The sequence below is a fragment of the Macaca mulatta genome, chromosome 9 (assembly GCF_049350105.2).
Source record: "Macaca mulatta isolate MMU2019108-1 chromosome 9, T2T-MMU8v2.0, whole genome shotgun sequence".
Classification (NCBI taxonomy): Eukaryota; Metazoa; Chordata; class Mammalia; order Primates; family Cercopithecidae; genus Macaca; species Macaca mulatta.
Window position 1 is genome coordinate 99,749,756 of NC_133414.1, and position 18,624 is coordinate 99,768,379.

General features: G+C 39.8%; 1 protein-coding gene and 1 long non-coding RNA gene across 4 annotated transcripts in view; both read left to right on the plus strand.

The window, feature by feature from the left end:
• Positions 1–15,112, plus strand: part of LOC144331161 (uncharacterized) — a 28,982-nt gene extending 13,870 nt beyond the window's left edge. The window contains exon 3 of the long non-coding RNA XR_013398115.1: positions 14,989–15,112. This is a non-coding gene — a long non-coding RNA (uncharacterized LOC144331161). The remainder of the gene's footprint in view (positions 1–14,988) is intronic.
• The window catches only part of PAPSS2 (3'-phosphoadenosine 5'-phosphosulfate synthase 2), a 91,035-nt gene that overhangs the window by 15,749 nt on the left and 56,662 nt on the right, over positions 1–18,624 (plus strand).

Genomic DNA, 18,624 nt, shown 5'->3' on the forward strand with positions numbered 1-18,624 from the left:
ATGTTCAAGCGATTCTCCTGCCTCAGCCCTCTGAGTAGCTGGGATTACAGGTGTGCGCCACCACACTCGGCTAATTTTTTATATTTTTGGTAGAGACGGGGTTTCACCATGTTGGCCAGACTGGTCTTGAACTCCTGGCCTCAAGTGATCCTCCTGCCTAGGCCTCCCAAAGTGCTGGGATTACAGGTATCAGTCACCGTGCCCAGCAGTAAAATTTTTTTATAACTTGTAACAGAAATGTAGCATTTTCTTTTCTTTCTTTTTTTTTTTTTTTTGAGACGGAGTCTCGCTCTGTCGCCCAGGCTGGAGTGCAGTGGCCGGATCTCAGCTCACTGCAAGCTCCACCTCCCGGGTTCACGCCATTCTCCGGCCTCAGCCTCCCGAGTAGCTGGGACTACAGGTGCCCGCCACCTCGCCCGGCTAGTTTTTTGCGTTTTTTAGTAGAGACGGGGTTTCACCGTGTTAGCCAGGATGGTCTCGATTTCCTGACCTCGTGATCCACCCGTCTCAGCCTACCAAAGTGCTGGGATTACAGGCTTGAGCCACCGCGCGCCCGGCCCCTGAAATGTAGCATCTTCTTCAGTTATGAAGACAGGCAACAAACCGCAGCAATATTAGCAATACTTGTGACTGTGTCACCAGCAGAAACCACAGATACTTTAATATCAAATTATATTGTTGTAGATGTTGCAAAATATCTGTGCTCTTTATTACTAGAAAAATTAAGATATATAAAAAGATCTATAAAAGAGTTATAAAAATACTTCAAAATTAAGATTATAGCTGTCTACCTAGACAGCTAGTTCGTGTTATTTAATACATTGCTAAAGAAGCATATTTATTACTGTGCTATAATTTTTTTTTTTTTTTTTTTTTTTTTTTTTTTTTTTTTTGAGACGGAGTCTCGCTCTGTCGCCCAGGCTGAAGTGCAGTGGCCGCATCTCAGCTCACTGCAAGCTCCGCCTCCCGGGTCTATGCCATTCTCCTGCCTCAGCCTCCCGAGTAGCTGGGACTACAGGCGCCCGCCACCTCACCCGGCTAGTTTTTTGTATTTTTTAGTAGAGACGGGGTTTCACCGTATTTAGCCAGGCTGGTCTCGATCTCCTGACCTTGTGATCCGCCCGTCTCGGCCTCCCAAAGTGCTGGGATTACAGGCTTGAGCCACCGCGCCCGGCCTTACTGTGCTATAATTTTTAAAAAGCATTTTGTTACTGTAATTCTTTTTATTTTATTGGCAATCCTTTGTGTTTTATGCATTTAAAAACACTTTTCTGAGAGGGGATCCATAGGCGACCATAGGGGTTTTTGACTCAAAAAAGGATAAGAAACCTCCATGCATGGGTGTGCCCACAGGCATGTATGCACACACAGACACAGATACACAATTTTTACATAAGATTTCAAAGAGTTATAGACTCCTCTTACAAGACCTATGTCTAGGAACTGCAGTTTGAGATCTTATGCCCTATTAGCTAAAATTCAAAATAGCAGGCCCTAAGAGGGAGAGCCTTTATTTTGTTGTCTTTTTAAAACACTGTTCAAATGAATCTTTTTTACTAATGACTTAAAACACCCTCTTAGTTATAGCATTAGCACTGGCTGCTATCATTTAGTATTACCTCTTCTATAAAACAAGGAATGTATATATACTTATGAAATCATTCTCTTGGTTTATACCATATCAACTAGATATTTGTCAGTGAAAAATTGAAAATCTACCTCTTCACCCTCTTTGAACTGTAGTTTGCATTAAAAAGGTTTGCATATTTGAATTTTCAAAACTTGATATGTGTGTATTTCGTAAGTTTGGAATTGGATACAAAGTACAAATATTACTGTAAGTTAATGACATAATCCCTTTTGTATTATTCTGTGTCTTGAGTGGTTTTGTTGCTGTAAGTCAAGCATATTTATTATTCATGTATAGAGGAGCCAAGGTTCATTTGAGAATGTAATTTTGTGCTAATAGGTTGTGTTGTAAGTCCCTGGTTAGGATTTACTTACACCTGCATGGGTTTTATGCTTCCCTCTGTTCCATTCATTACGCTGCTATTCTGAATGCATCCCTTAATTTAGTGAGATCTGGGTGCGAACTTAGAGATGATGTAGTCCAGTTTTTCTCCACCCTGCTAAGCTTCACAAAATATTGATGCCTGGACCGCACTCCTAGTGAATCTGATTGAATGGATCTGTGTTGGGGAATGGAGGCAGTCTTCCAAAAAACCAACTGCAAGGTTTCTTGGTTCAGCCAGGCTTCAGAATCTCAGCCTAGCCTAATTCCTTCCCCATGCAATTGAGAGCATTGTAACATGCCTGAGGGCCGCTGGCTAGTTAGTAACAGATGAGTTTTCTCTACTTCAGAAAGCTATTTTCCCCTTCCAGATTTTTTTTTTTTTAAATGTAAAGCCATTTCCCAGCCATTGCAGTCTTCTGTGGTCACTGCATTCCTCATGGAATATTTAAGATTAAATATTTAAAATTAAATATTCCATGAGGAATATAGCTGGAATGTTTAAAATCTTACTATCCTTGTCCTGTTTTACCATTACCTAATGGGAAGACAGCTTTCTGGGAAAACCTGAAGACCATTCTTTCTTAGTGAGCTGTTCTTGACGGTGGTGACTTTATCTTTGGAAATTTGCCGTGTTCCCATATCACAATTAAGGAAGTGGCTTAAGAAAGTAGCTTGTAATTCTCTAGAGTGTTTAAGTCTCCAGATCTCACTGTTGAACTTTATATGTTCCAATGGGAATAAATCTAAAATAATTTCCTTGTCATATTTGATAGACATGAGTATTAGGGACCCATATTGGAAGAACCCTCCAAAAACGGGCCTGCCTCTCCTTTGTGAGTTTTCAGTGTAATTCTAGCATTTCTGGGAGAAATATGTAAGTACCTCAAGGGCAGAAATGCTGCCCATTCGTATGTTTCATAATTATCACCTAAAACTTAGAATGGATCAAATTAACTCATAAGCTTTGTACCTTTTCCACACAAGCTAATAGATTTCCCGACTTGGTTTATCTGATCATGAATTTTGATCAACTTTATCTCACTAGGTTTAAAAATTAATATGTTGCATTATATAGCACTTATCTTTACAGAGATTATTCATCTTTAATGCAATAAATAAAAGAAAAGCCAAGCCAGGTATGAGGACACATACCTGTAGACGCAGCAGCTAGCTACTTGGGAGGCTGAGTTAGTTGGGAGGATCACTTGAGCCCAGCAGTTCAAGGCTGCGGTAAGCCAAGATTGTGCCACTGTACTTCAGCCTGGGTGATAGAGTGAGACTCTGTCTCAAAAAAAAAAAAAAGGCCAGATGCGGTGGCTTATGCCTGTAATCCCAGCACTTTGGGAGGCCAAGGCAGGCAGATCACTTGAGGTCAGGAGTTCGAGACCAACTTGGACAACATGATGAAACCCTGTCTCTACTAAAAATAAAAAAATTAGCCAGGCATGGCAGCGCGCTCCTGTAATCCCAGCTACTCCAGAGGTTGAGGTAGGAAAATTGCTTGAACCCGGGAGGCAGAGGCTGCAGTGAGCTGAGATCACGACACTATACTCCAGCCACGGCAACAGGGCAAGAATCCATCTCAAAAAATAAGATAAAATAAAAAGACAGACATTTAATGCAGATATATAAGCTTTAAAAGATTGGATGACTCAAGCCAATGGCATTTCTTTTTTTTCTGATTTACAGTTGTGTTTTTTTAAGGATGGCAACTTTGTTCTACTTTCTTCTTCCTTCTATATTATTTTGAAGTGAATTTGATTACAAATATTTTGAAAAATATATGCCCCTATGTATTGAATCTAAAAGCAATTACAAGTTGTCCTTTTCCTCTAATTCTCCTATGCAACTATCAGAATGGAAAATAAATTTCAGGATACTTTTGGACCAAAAATGACAGAGATCAAATTGCTTGACATCTAGTAACTGGAGTGGGAATGAAAGAGGAGGCAACTCTACAGCAAGCCCTGTCACCAGCCCCATGCAGGAGAAGCATGGAGAATTAAGACAGTCGCCTCCTCTAAGAAGCTTTGTGTGCTTTTCCAGGATCTTCATTTTCCTAGGCAATACGATTTCAAAGTGTTGTCTAGTAAGAACCCTTTATCAAGTTATAACTGGAAAGCTACCCATTATCTCTTTATATGATGACAGCATCCACTATGTAAGATTTATATTATATGCATGCGTGTGGAATGTTCTTTGAACCACTCTCTAACTATGGTCATAGGTCAGTACCTGCCGGAGAATGAAGATTTTTAAAAATTGTGATCACAGAGTTGAGAATATAATCTTTTTAAAAAAGATATGCTTAGCCTTGTTAATAAAGATAAGCATTTTAAGCATTTATTTTATAAAGAAGAGGTTTGATGGAGCAAAGATTAAAGCATTGAGAAACCATAGAAATACAAGAAAAAAACCCCTGAATATTGTGTAATCACAGAACGGGGAAGAACTCTTCTAAGTATAACACACATTCAGATACTATAAATTTTTTGAATATAAAAACTTTTTTTTTTTGCCCAGAAATAAATCCACTTATTTGTAGCCAACTGATTTTCTACAAAGGCACTAAGAATATACACTGGAGAAAGGATACCCTCTTCAATAAATGGTGCTGGGAAAATTGACTATTCATACACAGAAGATTGAAACTGGACCCCTGTCTCTCACCATATACAAAGATCAATGGATGTTGGATTAAAGATGTGAATATAAGACCCCAAACTTTAAAACTACTGGAAGAAAACACAAGGAAAAGACTTCAAGATATTGGTCTAGGCAAATATTTTATGGTTAAGACCTTAAAAGCACAGACATCTAAAACGAAAATAGTAAAATCGAACTATATTAAACTAACAATCTTTTGCACAACAAAGGAAACAATCAACAGCATGAAGAGACCACCTGTTGAATGAGAGAAAATATTGCATACTATTTTCCTACAAGGGACTAATATCCAGACTATACCAGAAACCCAGCAGTGTAAAAGAAAAAAAAAAAAAAAGCATTAAAAAGTGGGCAAAGGACATGAATAGACAATTCTCAAAAGAAGACATGCAAATGGCCAACAGATATGTGAAAAAATGCTCCACATCACTAATTGTCAGGAAAATTCAAATCAAAACCATGAGATATTACCTCACCTCATGTAGAAGGACTATTATGTAAAAAGTAAAAAAAAAATAATACTGGCGAGGATGTGGTAAAAAGGGAATTCATACACTGTTGGTGGGAATGTAAATTAGTAAAGCCACTATGGAAAACAATTGGAGATTTCTCAAAAAACTGAAAACAGAACCATGACACAGTCCATCAGTTCCACTGCTGGTATCTATTCAAAGGAAAAGAAATCAGTATATCTAAGAGATACCTACATTTACTTGTCTATTGCAGCACTATTCACAATAGCAAAGACATGGAATAAACCCAGGTGTCCATCAACAGGCAAATGGATAAAGAAAATGTGGTATATGTTTACAACAGAATACTATTCAGCCATAAAAATGAATGAAATCATGCCATTTGCAGCAATGTGAATGCAACTGGAGGTCATTATATTAAGTGATATAACCCAGGCACAGAAGGACAAACATTGCATGTTTTCACTCATATACAGGAGCTAAAAAACTTGATATCTTCAAGGTAGAGAGTAGAATAATACACACTAGAGGCTGGGAAAATCGGTTAGGGTGGGGAGATGAACAAAGATAGGTTAACAGGTACAAACACAATTAGATAAAAGTTATAATAAGTTCTATTGTTCTACAGCAGAGCAGAGTGACTTTAGTTAACAACAATGTATTGTATATTTCAAAAGAGCTGGAAGTGAAGACTGGAATTGTTCTCAACACTTAAAAATGATAAATGCACAAAGTGATGGACTCTTTAAATACCCTGACTTAATCATTACACATTCTATACATGTAACAAACTATCACATGTTCCCTATAAGTATGTAAAATAAATAACATATCAATAAAAAACCAAACATTTAAAAAATTACATGCCAAAAATTTTTTTTACTTTAAAACAAAAGTCAAAAGACAAGCAAAAACCTAGGGGATAGCTTGTAACTCATAGGAGACATAGGACTGTTTTCCAAAATGTATAGAACTCCTATAAATGAGTATTTTTAAAAACCAGCAGGCCTGACACAGTGGCTCGTGCCTGTAACCCCAGCACTTCAGGAGGCTGAGACAGGTGGATCGCTTGAGTCCAGGCGTTCAAGACCAACCTAGGCAACATGACAAAACCCCATCTCTACAAAAAATATAAAAATTAGCCAGGTATAGTGGTGCGTGCCTGTAGTCCCAGGTACTTGGGAGGCTGAGGTGGGAGTATCGCTTGAGACTTGAAGGTCAAGGCTGCAGTGAGCCACCATGATCGTGCCACTGCGCTCCAGCCTGGGCAACAGTGAGAACCTATCTCAAAAAAAAAAAAAAGAAAAAAAGTCAGTATCATCACAATCTCCACTGTTGTACCTGGTCCACTGTCTGCAAGGACAAGTTATTGATCAGGAGGATTTCCAACCAAGAGTGAGAACCCAAATGAATCGGCACAACTCGTCTTCTGCTACTGGAACAAACAAGTTGCCCAGTTGTCACTTTGGGCGCTAAAGAGGGACTTACTCTCAGATTTGGGAACTAGACCTGTTACTATTTTCTTTAGCACTGGAGGGAGCCTTCCTTTATTTGGTCTCACTCTAAGTCCGTTTCACACTGAAGTCAATTTTAAGTCTGTGCTTCGCAAGTATGAATTGAAAATGGTGGTGGGGGGTGCTTTCTTGGTGTTGGCACCTGGATAACAAAGTACCCCAGGAACAAGCTTTCATTCATCAATGGAATACACTGGATTTCTGTCTTACAGTTCAGGGTGGGCCAGAAGGAGCCACGGTGGGTCTGTAGAGGGATGAATCGGCATCCTGTTAGAAAGGTGCTGGGCCCCTCCTCAGTCACTTTGAATGCTCTCTGTTTTTGCAACAGTCATGACCCACATTTTAAAACTTTTAAAGTATAAAATCAATATAAAAATATATAAATTTTAAGTGTGCTACTCCGTGAATTTGTGTGATGGTATTTCAGGTAGCATTCTGTTTTCTAATCTGTGTACTGGCACACACTTTCATAACTAGCACACAGATTAGGAAACAGAATACTACCTGAATCCCACAAATGCCTTCCAGTCACTACCTTCTTCTCCTCGGTAACCATCTCGACTAATCTTGTCGGTTTTTGAGCTTTTAGAAATGGAATTCTACATTATACAATCTTCTGTGTTTGGTTTCTTATGCTCCAAAATGTATTTGTGAGAGTCATTCATATTGTTTGCGTGCGATTGGAATTTGCTCATTCTCCCTGCTGTACAGTGTATTCCACTGCTGGAATAATTAAATATGTGGTTCTCCACTGGGGGTGATTTTGCCTTGGGCAATGTCTGGAGACCGTTTTCTAGTTGTTACAACTCACAGTAAGGGAAGGGGGTGTTGCTGCTATCATCCTACAATGCACAGGACCACAGGACAGCCCCCCTAACACAAAGAACTATCAGGCTCAAAATGTCAATAGTGCCAAGGTTGAGAAACCCTGCTGTGTAGCGTTGGATCATGTGAATATTCTCTGCGTATTTCTTAGAGCCTCAACTTGAGCATTTATGAGCATAAAACAGCTCAGCCCTGGCTTTGAAGTTCTTGAAACCATGCTTACCGTCATCAGAATAAAACGACTACCAAACAGGAGGAGTTTTAAATGTTTACAATAACTGCTAAGAGTCAAAATATACTGTCATGTATAGTCTTGGTCATAGACAAAAAATGTACATTTGAAACTACTACAAGAATTTGAAGAGGTTTTAAGTGAGAAAGTGAAATTGGCTAAGTCAAGGTTTTCATCAAAGAGTGAAAAGACTTTTCTTAGAAACAGCTTTATTGAGAAATAATTTGTATACTATATAATTCACCCATTTTAACTGTACAGTTTAAAGATTCCTAGGAAATTTACAGAGTAGTACAACCATGACCACACTCTAATTTTGGAACATTTTCATTACACTAAAAAGATCCCTGGTGCCCATTCGCAATCATTCCCATTCCTACCCCAAGTTCCGAGAAGCTACCAGTCTACTTTCTGTCTCCAGATAGTTTCCTTTTTTGGATGTTTCTCATAAATGGAATGATAAAATATGTAATCTTTTGTGACTGGCTTCTTTCACTTAGCATAATGTTTTAAGATTCATTCATGTTGCTGCAGGTATCAGTACTTCATACTTTTTATGGCTGAATACGATTCCATTGTATGGATATACCACATTGTTTATCCATTAACAGTTTGACGGACATTTGGGTTGCTTACAGTTTGGTCCTATTATGAAGAATGGACATGAAGAATTTTTGAAGGGTGGCTAGATAAATGACTAGCACAAGTAGGCTTTTGAAGAAGGGACATGATTTTGAGCCAGATGATCTATGTTGTTTAGAGGAATAATGTGAGCGATTGAAAAAATAGACTATGAAGAGAAAAGGACAAGAATGACACAAGAAGTATTAGACTTACAGGGAAAGGAGATCTCTGACAGACCAATACAGACCCTAGTATTTCAAAGGTATTTTATAGCCAAGCCGGCTAGGCTACAGAGCAGCAAAGGTCTACAGAGGAGCAAAGGGTAACACCTCACTCTCCTCCCCAGTCTTGTGGGCACAAACCCAGTTGGCATAGCCTTGAGGCTAATTTTTCCAGTTAAAGCAAGAAGACCCTTGGTTTTTGGCATTTAATAACTAACATTCAAACAAGGCACTTTTAAAAATCTACAATTTGAGAGGATTTCCTGGCACTATAAAACCTCTTCCCTCAATGGGAGTTGTTCTCCCTTCTTGAGTTGGAGTGTTATTAAGTCCGTAAAATGGAAAGTACATGTAGAGTAATCACACAGTTATTTTGTATTAGAGAAAAGTTATGAAGTATGGCATCGATAAAGATGTTAGGAAAAAAAATTCACTAAAAACAATCATGAAATGGTAAAGAAAATTCCCATCCTCAACCCATCTGCATCAAATGAAGGTGCTGCTGACAGTAGATATTAAAAGACATGTTGAACACATAAAGTCCAGGTGGCCGCAATGCTTTCCTTTTATCCCTTCCTACATAGATAGGTGGAAGGGACTCGGTACAATAAAAAGAAGGAGCATGTAGAAAAACTTGAGCGATTTGAGACATTCCAAGGCAGAGCTGACCAGTAAAGGTGAAGCACCTGGAAGCCTTTATTCTCCACCAGGAAGGGAGGATACAGAGCAAGGGGGCTTTTAAGTGGGAGATGCTGCGTGTGCTTTCCCCATAAATTTGAGGGCAGTACACAGTATTCCAAGTTGTATAGCTTCTCACATGCAAGCCAGGCCCAGAACCACTTGCATCCACAACTATTTCTTTTTCTTTTTCTTTTCTTTCCTTTTTTTTTTTGAGACAGAATCTTGGTTTGTCGCCTAGGCACTGAAGTGCAGTGATCTCAGCTCACCACAATCTCCCTCTCCCAGGTTCAAGCGATTCTCCTGCTTCAGGCTTCTGAGTAGCTGGGACTACAGGTGTGCACCACCTCACCCGGTGAATTTTTGTATTTTTAGTAGAGATGGGGTTTCAGCATGTTGGCCAGGCTGGTCTGGAACTCCTGACCTAAGGTGATCCACCAACCTCAGGACATCCGGCCACCTCAGCCTCCCAAAGTGTTGGGATTACAGACTTGAGCCACTGTGCTTGGCCCACAGCCATTTCTTGAACATGAGTTCAACAATGTGGACCTTGTGTGTGTGCAAGGGAATATGCCTTATATTCATCCTCTATTCTATCACCTGACAAGAACCAAACAGAACTCAATGGTGTAAATTTGCATTCATGTGCAGGGTTCCTGCAATGATGATCCTGCATAATTGTTGTTGGAAATCATTTGTCTTCTATTGGATTCATGAAGGCTTAAACACATGGTCAGGGGATCACACTCACTAAGTGGCCTGATCTCGGCTCACTGCAAGCTCCGCCTCGTGGGTTCACGTCATTCTCCTGCCTCAGCCTCCTGAGTAGCTGGGACTACAGGCACCCGCCACCACGCCCGGCTAATTTTTTTTTTTGTATTTTAGTAAAGACGGGGTTTCACCATGTTAGCCGGGATGGTCTCTATCTCCCGACCTCGTGATCCGCCCGTCTCAGCCTCCCAAAATGCTGGGATTACAGGTGTGAGCCGCCGCGCCCAGCACTAATAGCTCTTTTATGTTTCTTCCACTTGTTGAGATAAAATCTTTTTTTTTTTTTTTTTTTTTTTTTGAGACAGGGCTTCACTCTGTCACCCAGGCTGGAATACAGTGGTGTGATCATGGCTTGCTGCAGCCTCAACCTCCTAGGTTCAAGTGATCCTCCCACCTCAGCCTCCAGAGTAGTTGGGACCACAGGTGCAAACCACCAACCACACTTGACTAATTTTTAAAATTTTTGTAGATATGGGGTCTCACTATGTTGCCCAAACTGGTCTGGAACTCCTGGCTTCAAGTGATCCTCCCACCTTGGCCTCCCAAAATGCTGGGATTACAGAAGCGTGCCACCACACCTGGCCTCAGATTAAATATCTTGCATCTACTCCATACCAGAGAAAAATAGAGAATTGACATGTAGCCTGCATAGCTTTTTTGAATTCTTTTACAATAACTCTGTACCAGTACGTGTTGTCAACAAAATACGGCAAAATAAAGAGTTGCACGATAATTTTAAGGCATGACCAATGAAGATTGAAGCCAGCCTGTCAGGTTAATCCTGTTTTGTTTTCATCCTAGTCTTTCCCCTGAGGAGCTAGGTTTTTGGCTGGACTGACTGGATAATTGTTGCAGGAACCTCTTTCCATCTTCATGTGTGAAAGCAGTGATGGGGTATGTGATTAAACCATGTTAAACAGTATGATTAGGCCATGCCATTATTCTTTTGTAGTTGCAAAGGTAAGCTATACTTCTCAGGCTCTCATTCCCACAGCTAATGCTTTGTGTAAGTCGTCAGGGAACAGCTCACATGTGCCGATGACAGGTTCAGTTCACAGTGTGACTTGTCCAACATGGGATGTCTGCTGTGTCTTCGAAGGCTACGGATTATTTGCTTTGCTCGTTTTTGAGTTTTACATACATGGAATCATACCATGTGTACTCTTTTGTGTTTGTAAGATGCATCCTTAGTGCTGTGTGTAGCTGTCCTTGGTTCATTCTCATTGCCATGTAGTATTCCATTGTGTAAAGACACCACAATTTATTTACCCAGACTACCGCTGATGGGCAGTTGGGTGTCTCAATATTTATAGCAACTCTGTGAGGTTGGTGCTATTATTCCATCCATTTTGCTGACGGGGAGATTGAAGCTACAAGTGGCTTTAGAATTGATTACCTCAAGTCACACAGGTCATTTTGTGGTTGAGCCAGACCTTGAGCCAAGGTAGCCCAGGCCCTCTACCCTCACCCTTTTATGCCTCAATGTCTGACTGAACTATTTAGTGAAACACTTCTTTGATCTGTCTCTTTCTTTTCTCCCTCTAAAGGAAAAATCCAGGTCACCAGGCTACACAGGGACTCATCTCTACCCCGGGACTAACGCTTGGCTCCCAGATCCAGTTTTCTGAGCTTAGGGTAGGGCTGTCCCCAGTGACCCCATTCATTCACCTGCCATGTCTGAATCCATGGGAAATTCTTTGTTGACTCAAGCTGGGCCCCCCACTTCAAAAGCATATTTAAAAGCCGAATTAACCCCAGAGAGGAGAGCTGAGCTTGTCTCTGTGTTGGTATATTTTTGGCTTTAACTGTTCAGGCTTTACTCTTTTCATGCAGAGTGTGAGGAAACCTGAGGACTACATTTTTGTTTTGTTTTCCATTTGCTGTATTAGGATTTTTATTTTCTGTATGGAGTCTTCTCTTTAATGTTTGTAGGAAAAGAACTGCCAACTCATATTTTATGTTTTTTAGAAAATTGTCAGGCTGAGTGCAGTGGCTCATGCCTGTAATCCTGGCACTTATGGAGGACAAGGCGGCTTGAGCCTGGGAGTTTGAGACCAGCCTGGGCAACATAGCAAGACCCTATCCTTACAAAAAAATAAAAAACCTTAGCTGGGCATGATGATGTATGCCCGTAGTCTCAGCTACTCGGGAAACTGGTGGTGAGAGGATCACTTGAGCCTGGGAGGTCAAGGCTACAGTGAGCCACAATTGTACCACTGCACTCCAGCTTGGGTGACAGAGTGAGATCCTGTCTCAAAAAAATTTTTTTTTCACAATGCGTGTTTCTTCCTGTTGTTTCCACAGAAACATTCAGGTAGAGGCTACAGATTTACATGAGAAGGAAAGATCAGTTTTCTAGCCTTGTGTCAGGAACCCATGTGAGGCCAGTTCTTGGCTTCTCCTTGGCTGGAAATAGAAGGGTACAAATAGGGTCACCTGCTCCCAAATTCTGCTGTCAATTGGAGATGAGATGTTCTACTTCCGCATTTCGCCTGGACCATCTTAAAGCAGTGCAAAGTTTACTGGATCTTCCAATGTATTATTGGCCTTTGGTGTGATGACGGGAGAGTAGGAAGGAGGTCTCCAGCTCCTTCTCTGAGTTCAGATGTTCCCTAGCCCAAGAAGACTAATCATGCACCTTGTTTCCTGCTCTGGAAAATAAGAAGTGATTTTGGCGGCCTTTGAATCTGGATGGAAGGTGGTGTTTTTTTGTTGTTGTTTTTTGTTATTTTTTCAGCAACAAATGTAGTTGTGTATTTATGTACAGAGATAGATTAAAACAACTTTTTTTCCTAGAAGCATTTTACAAAAGTTAAGTGTGCAGGCTATCCTGTCGAACTTTGTCCTTTTTTTTCTAGACACTCCTTTCCACTGTGGAATCTGTGAGTAGTGCCAGCCAGGAGGAGAGTGGCAACTTTCCAAAGAAAAAAAAAAAAAAAAAGAGGACCTTTTACCCATTGGTTAATAGAGGGGGAGGGTGCAGCTATTTAGGAACGTCTGAATCCTGTCATTCTGGAGTCTGGAATCACCTCCTCTTCCCCCTCGAAGGTCTTCGTATAGCTCACCTCACACCCAGTCCACACACCCGCTCCTAGCATTCTGTATCCTATTCAGCCACCTCCTAGCCAGTGGACCACCTCATACCTAATGTCAAGGTTATGTGTGAATTCTGAATGTTCTTAGGTCTTGGTGGGAAAATTATCTAAACTTTGAAAAATTGCTATGTCTACAATTTCAGAACTGCTTGTCAACTCCTGAGACGACACTTACTGTTGTCCCGTGATTTAGTTGTTTTTACCAACTAGCAATTTGGAACCAAGGCTTTTAAACCATCCCTTCTGATTAACATCAGAGAAGACAGGCATTCCTTTGAAAAGAATTCCTAAAGAGAGAATTTTTATAAATGGAGTATAAAATAGCATGAGGAACAGTGAGAAACATCTTCAGAGTTCACATGGCCTAGGCATGGAATAAATGCAAGGTGAGGGTTTATTTTCTGAGAAATAAATGCTTAGTAGGATGCTAGATAAAACACAGGACATCCAGCTAAATTTGAACTTCAGATAAACAAGGAATATTTTTTTTGATGTAAGTATGTCTCAAATATTGCATGGGGCATCCTATATTTTTATATGTTAAATCTGGTCATTTTAACTAGGTTTGCAATATATTTTCAGCACAATTTCAACAGTTCGTATTTGCTGAGTACTTTGGGCATGATGGTTAGAGTCAGAGGTGACTTTAGGAGCTGCAGGCCTTGTGTGTGTCTCTTTCACCACTATCCTCACAGCCCCGAGTACAGTCTTTGGCATATAGTTGATGCTCAATAAATATATTTTGAAAAAATTAATCAAAATGATAAAATAAGTATGGACTGTGATGAACTGATGATGCTTATAATGTAGGTGGGAATATAGGCTCATATATTTAAAAAGTTATTGTGACTAATACTATCTTATTTTGGATTTTGTTAATTGCTTAATAGACTAGCCCACTTGGTTGAAGGATTCAAATTCTAAATATATGAAAGGTTATTTCCATTTCAAAAAGTGATGCAGAAAGACAAATAACATGTTCTCTCACTCATGTGTATTCTAAAGAAGATGATTGCACAGAAATAGTAGAATAGTGGTTACCAGAGGCTGGTGACAGTAGAAGGGAGGGGAGGATGAATACAGTTACATAAGAGGAATAAGTCCTGGTGTTCCATTGCACAGTGGAGTGTCTAGAGTAGCTGGAAGACAGGATGTTGAATGTTCTCAGCACGAAGAAATGATAAATGTTTGAGGTGATGGAATGCTTACCCTGATTTCATCATTACACAAGGTATACATGTATCAAAATGTCACCTTGTACTTCATATATATGTGCAATTATGTGTCAAAAATTTAAAAAACTCTTAAAAAGAATCAAGAGAGAAGAATACAAAAATGATGATTAAATGGAAATTAAACAGTAGTTTTATTTGGATTTGATGTAATTTTTTAAATTAAAAACTGTGCTATTGGACAATGTCACCTATTTTCTTTCATATACACTTTTCTTCTAGTGTTCTAATCGATTAAGTCCTGTATATTTAATACTCATTTTCTGTCAGGGTTGAATTTGATCAAGGAGAAATGGATGTATACCAACTAGTCAGGTATAACTGCAATCTTACTATAAAGTAAAAATTATTGTAGGCCTTCTAAGGAATTTATAATTCATTAAAATATATATACTAACACTAAATAAAAAGCTACCTAATATGTAATATTCTAGTTAAAAATTAGGCATCTATGACTATATGCAATAGTGTGGAAAACAATTAGGCGTGGGACTTATTGTTAGAGTTTATTATTTTTCAAAAGATAATGATAAAACACACCTGTGAATTCAATATAATTATAAATTCATCACATCTCAGGATGGTAAAACCTTAAATATACCATTTGTAACTGAGATTATATATTCTCTTTCTTCTTCATAGGAAAACTCTGAAGAACTATGGAAATTTCTAAGAAACAAAAACCTGAACAGTCCTTTTTATTCATACTTCTTTGTAAAACCGACGAAAATAACTCTCTGTTTTTCTTAATTGCTTGAAGTGGTACTCATATTCAATTCCACTAGTTGTCTCTAGGCAGTGGTATAACCAGAATAATTGGAGTCCCACCTGAAAGAAAAGATGGATACATTTGACTACATTAAAAAAAAACTGTATGGAAACAAACATCATAAACAAGTCAGAAACAACATTATTCACAAAGTTAATGAATAAAGAACTGGGGATTGGGGCCCGGGCCAGGTGCGGTGGCTCACGCCTGTAATCTCAGCAATTTGGGAGGCTGAGGTGGGAGGACCACCTGAGGTTGGGAGTTCGAGACCAGCCTGACCAACACGGAGAAACCCCATCTCTACTAAAAATACAAAATTAGCCAGGCATGGTGGCACATACCTGTAATCCCAGCTACTCAGGAGGTTGAGGCAGGAGAATTGCTTGAACCCGGGAGGCAGAGGTTGTGGTGAGCCAAGATTGCACCATTGCACCTCAACCTGGGCAACAAGAGCAAAACTCCATCTCAAAAAAAAAAAAAAAAAAAAAAAGAACTGAGGGCCGGACGCGGTGGTGCAGGCCTGTAATTCCAGCACTTTGGGAGGCCGAGGCAGGTGGATCACCTGAAGTCGGGTTCGAGGCCAGCCTAACATGGTGAAACCCCGTCTCTACTAAATACAAAAAATTAGCCAGGCGTGGTGGTGCATGCCTATAATTCCAGCTACTTGGGAGGCTGAGGCAGGAGAATCGCTTGAATCCGGGAGGTGGAGGTTTGCAGTGAGCCAAGATCATGCCATTGCACTCCAACCTGGGCAAAAAGAGCGAAACCCTGTCTCAAAAAAAAATAAAATAAAATAAAATAAAGAACTGGGAAGATTACCTAATATCTTCAGGGCTCCTGTAAATAATGGAATAGAACAAGGGGTAAAGAGTATGAATGAGAGTCCAAAAAAGAAAAAGGAAGAAATACAAACAGTCCTAGACATAATAAAAGGTGTAAGGTATACAATATAGCTTTGTAATAGAAATTTAAACTAAAATCACATTGAAATACCATTGTTTATTCATCAGATTGGTAGAAATCCAAAAGTCTTGATATACTCTGTGGCAATGCTGTTGGGAACTGAAACTCCCATCTATTGCTGTTGGAGCATAGATTGGTGTAATCTTCTATGATGGACAATTTAGTTATATCTATCAATATGACAAATGTTCATACTGACTGTCCTAGTAATCCACTTCTAGGAATTAATCCCACAGATATATTTTCACATGCAAGAAATTAAGTATAAGGTTATTAATTATTGCAATGTTTGTAATAGGAAAAGACTGGAAACCATCCAAGTGTTCATCAAAAAAGAGCTAGTTAAATATATTATATATTCATACACCAGAACATTATGCAAGGGTGAAATGAATGAGAAAACTCTCTGTATTGATGTGGAAAGATTTGCCAAGACAGATCTGAAAAAGATGTGTAATAGTGTGAAAAGGAGGATTAAGCAAATAAATGCCTATTTTAAAATTTATGCCATTTGCATAAAAAACTGACAGGGCATGTAAGGAACCAATAGAAATGGCCATCTATTTTTAGAGGTGAGGAGGAGGGAGGCTGGCGAGATGGGGGTGGAGGCAGAAGTAGCAGCATGACTTCTGCATACCTTCTCGTGTATGTATCTTTTCAGTGTTTGAGCCATGTGGATGTGACTTATGCAATAATTAAATAATTAAAAAGAAGAAGAGCAGGTGCCTAGGTCCAGGAGCCGGAGAGAACAGGGATATCTGGGGGAATTTCAGGGGTCAGTGTGACAGATGTGCAGAATGTGAAGGTGGAGCAGTAAGAGATGAGATGAAAAGACCATTTTAATTATCATTTAAAACAACTCTTTTTCTTTTTCTAACATTTATTGAGAGTTTAACTGATAGCCAGGCCCTGTGCTTTTATGTACATTTCCTCATTTAATCCTCGTAACAGTTCAGTAAGGCAGCAGCTGTTATTACAATCATTTTATAAGTGAAGGAACAGAGAGGTTAAGTAATTTACTCAAGGGCACACAGCAGCTGGCCACTGGTGGAATCAGTGTGCACAACCCATCATGACCCTGTGCTCATGCTCTTAACTTTTGTACCATTCTGCTTGTTCAAGGGAACATACATCCAATTGAGAGAGGTGGGGTGAGGGGCAAGAATTTCTATCTTTCTACACAGTGAATTTTATTAATTCTGTAGAGCTCATCTTACAGTACTAACAAGTATGGCTGCCCCCAAATCTGTGACTCAGCCAAGATAATTTTTAAATATTTCCCATTCTTATGACCTATCCACCACTTTGGCACCCATATTCTTCCAAGACTGTCTCAGCATCTGGCTTGCTACCTTTGACCATAACAAACATTTGAATAACAAACCAAGTTTATGAACTATCATGGGCATGACAAATTAGTTTAAGAAACATTCATTCAGTACATTTTGAACCCCTGTAGTATTATAGACACACAGATTCAAAAATAAACATGAGCAGAGCAGCCTCTCTGGTGTTCCCATCTGGTGAAGCAGGCTGACATGTCAGCAAAAATCCACATTTAACCTACGTTCTCTTATACTGGTTAGTATTACCTAGATTTGCCTAAGCATTAAAATCACTTGAGACACTTTAAAAAAAAAAAAAAGGCAGCAACATAAAAACCCTACAGTTTGTTGGGCCCTGCCGCCAACCACTTGAATGAGAATTTCTTGGGGATGGTCCTGGGAGTGTGTATTTTTAACAAGTGCCCATGAGATTCTTAAATTAGATAAGTTTGGGAAATGAGATATCAGTAGAAACAGGATACTGTGGGGTCAGAGGAGGAAGTTGCTCAGTCTGTCTGTAGGGGGGAAGATTAGCCAAAGCCTCACAGCAATGTTTAGGCCACACCTTAAGGAGTGAGAAAGCACCCAAGGAGAAAAGACTTTCCAAACAAGGAGAATTTTAAAAATTAGCCAGGTATGGTGGTGCGCACCTGTAGTCGCAGCTACTTAGAAGGCTGAGGTGGGAAGATCGCTTGAGTTCAGTGAGCCATGGACATGCCACTGCACTGCAGCCTGTGTGACAGAGTAAGCAAGACCCTGTCTCCAAAAAAAATAAAATTAAAGGGAATTTTACTCTACTGGCAAAGAAGAGAATGGCTTGATGGAAGAGAGACAGGGAGTCCAGTTCAAAGGCTGCCAGGAAGATTTCTGGGAGCAATTAGCTAACTAACAGTGATGGAATGGCGTTTAGCTAAAATTTACAAGACTTGATAGATTAATTTTTTTAATGAAGGAGACAAGCAATAGGATGGCTACTAGCTTAGAAAATGGAGAGAAATGTGGGTCATTGCTAGTGGTGAGGAATATGGGAAGAGGAGCAAGGGGGTGATGATAGGAACATGAATTCCAGCTTGATTCTGCTGAGTTTCAGTGGCTCTGGGGCGATCATACCTACTAGGCATTTGGATATCTGAAGATAGAGATTTGGGGGCCCACAGCATATGGATGGTAGACAAAGCCTTGGAAGCAGGTGCAAATCACTGAGGGGTGTAGGGAGGAAGA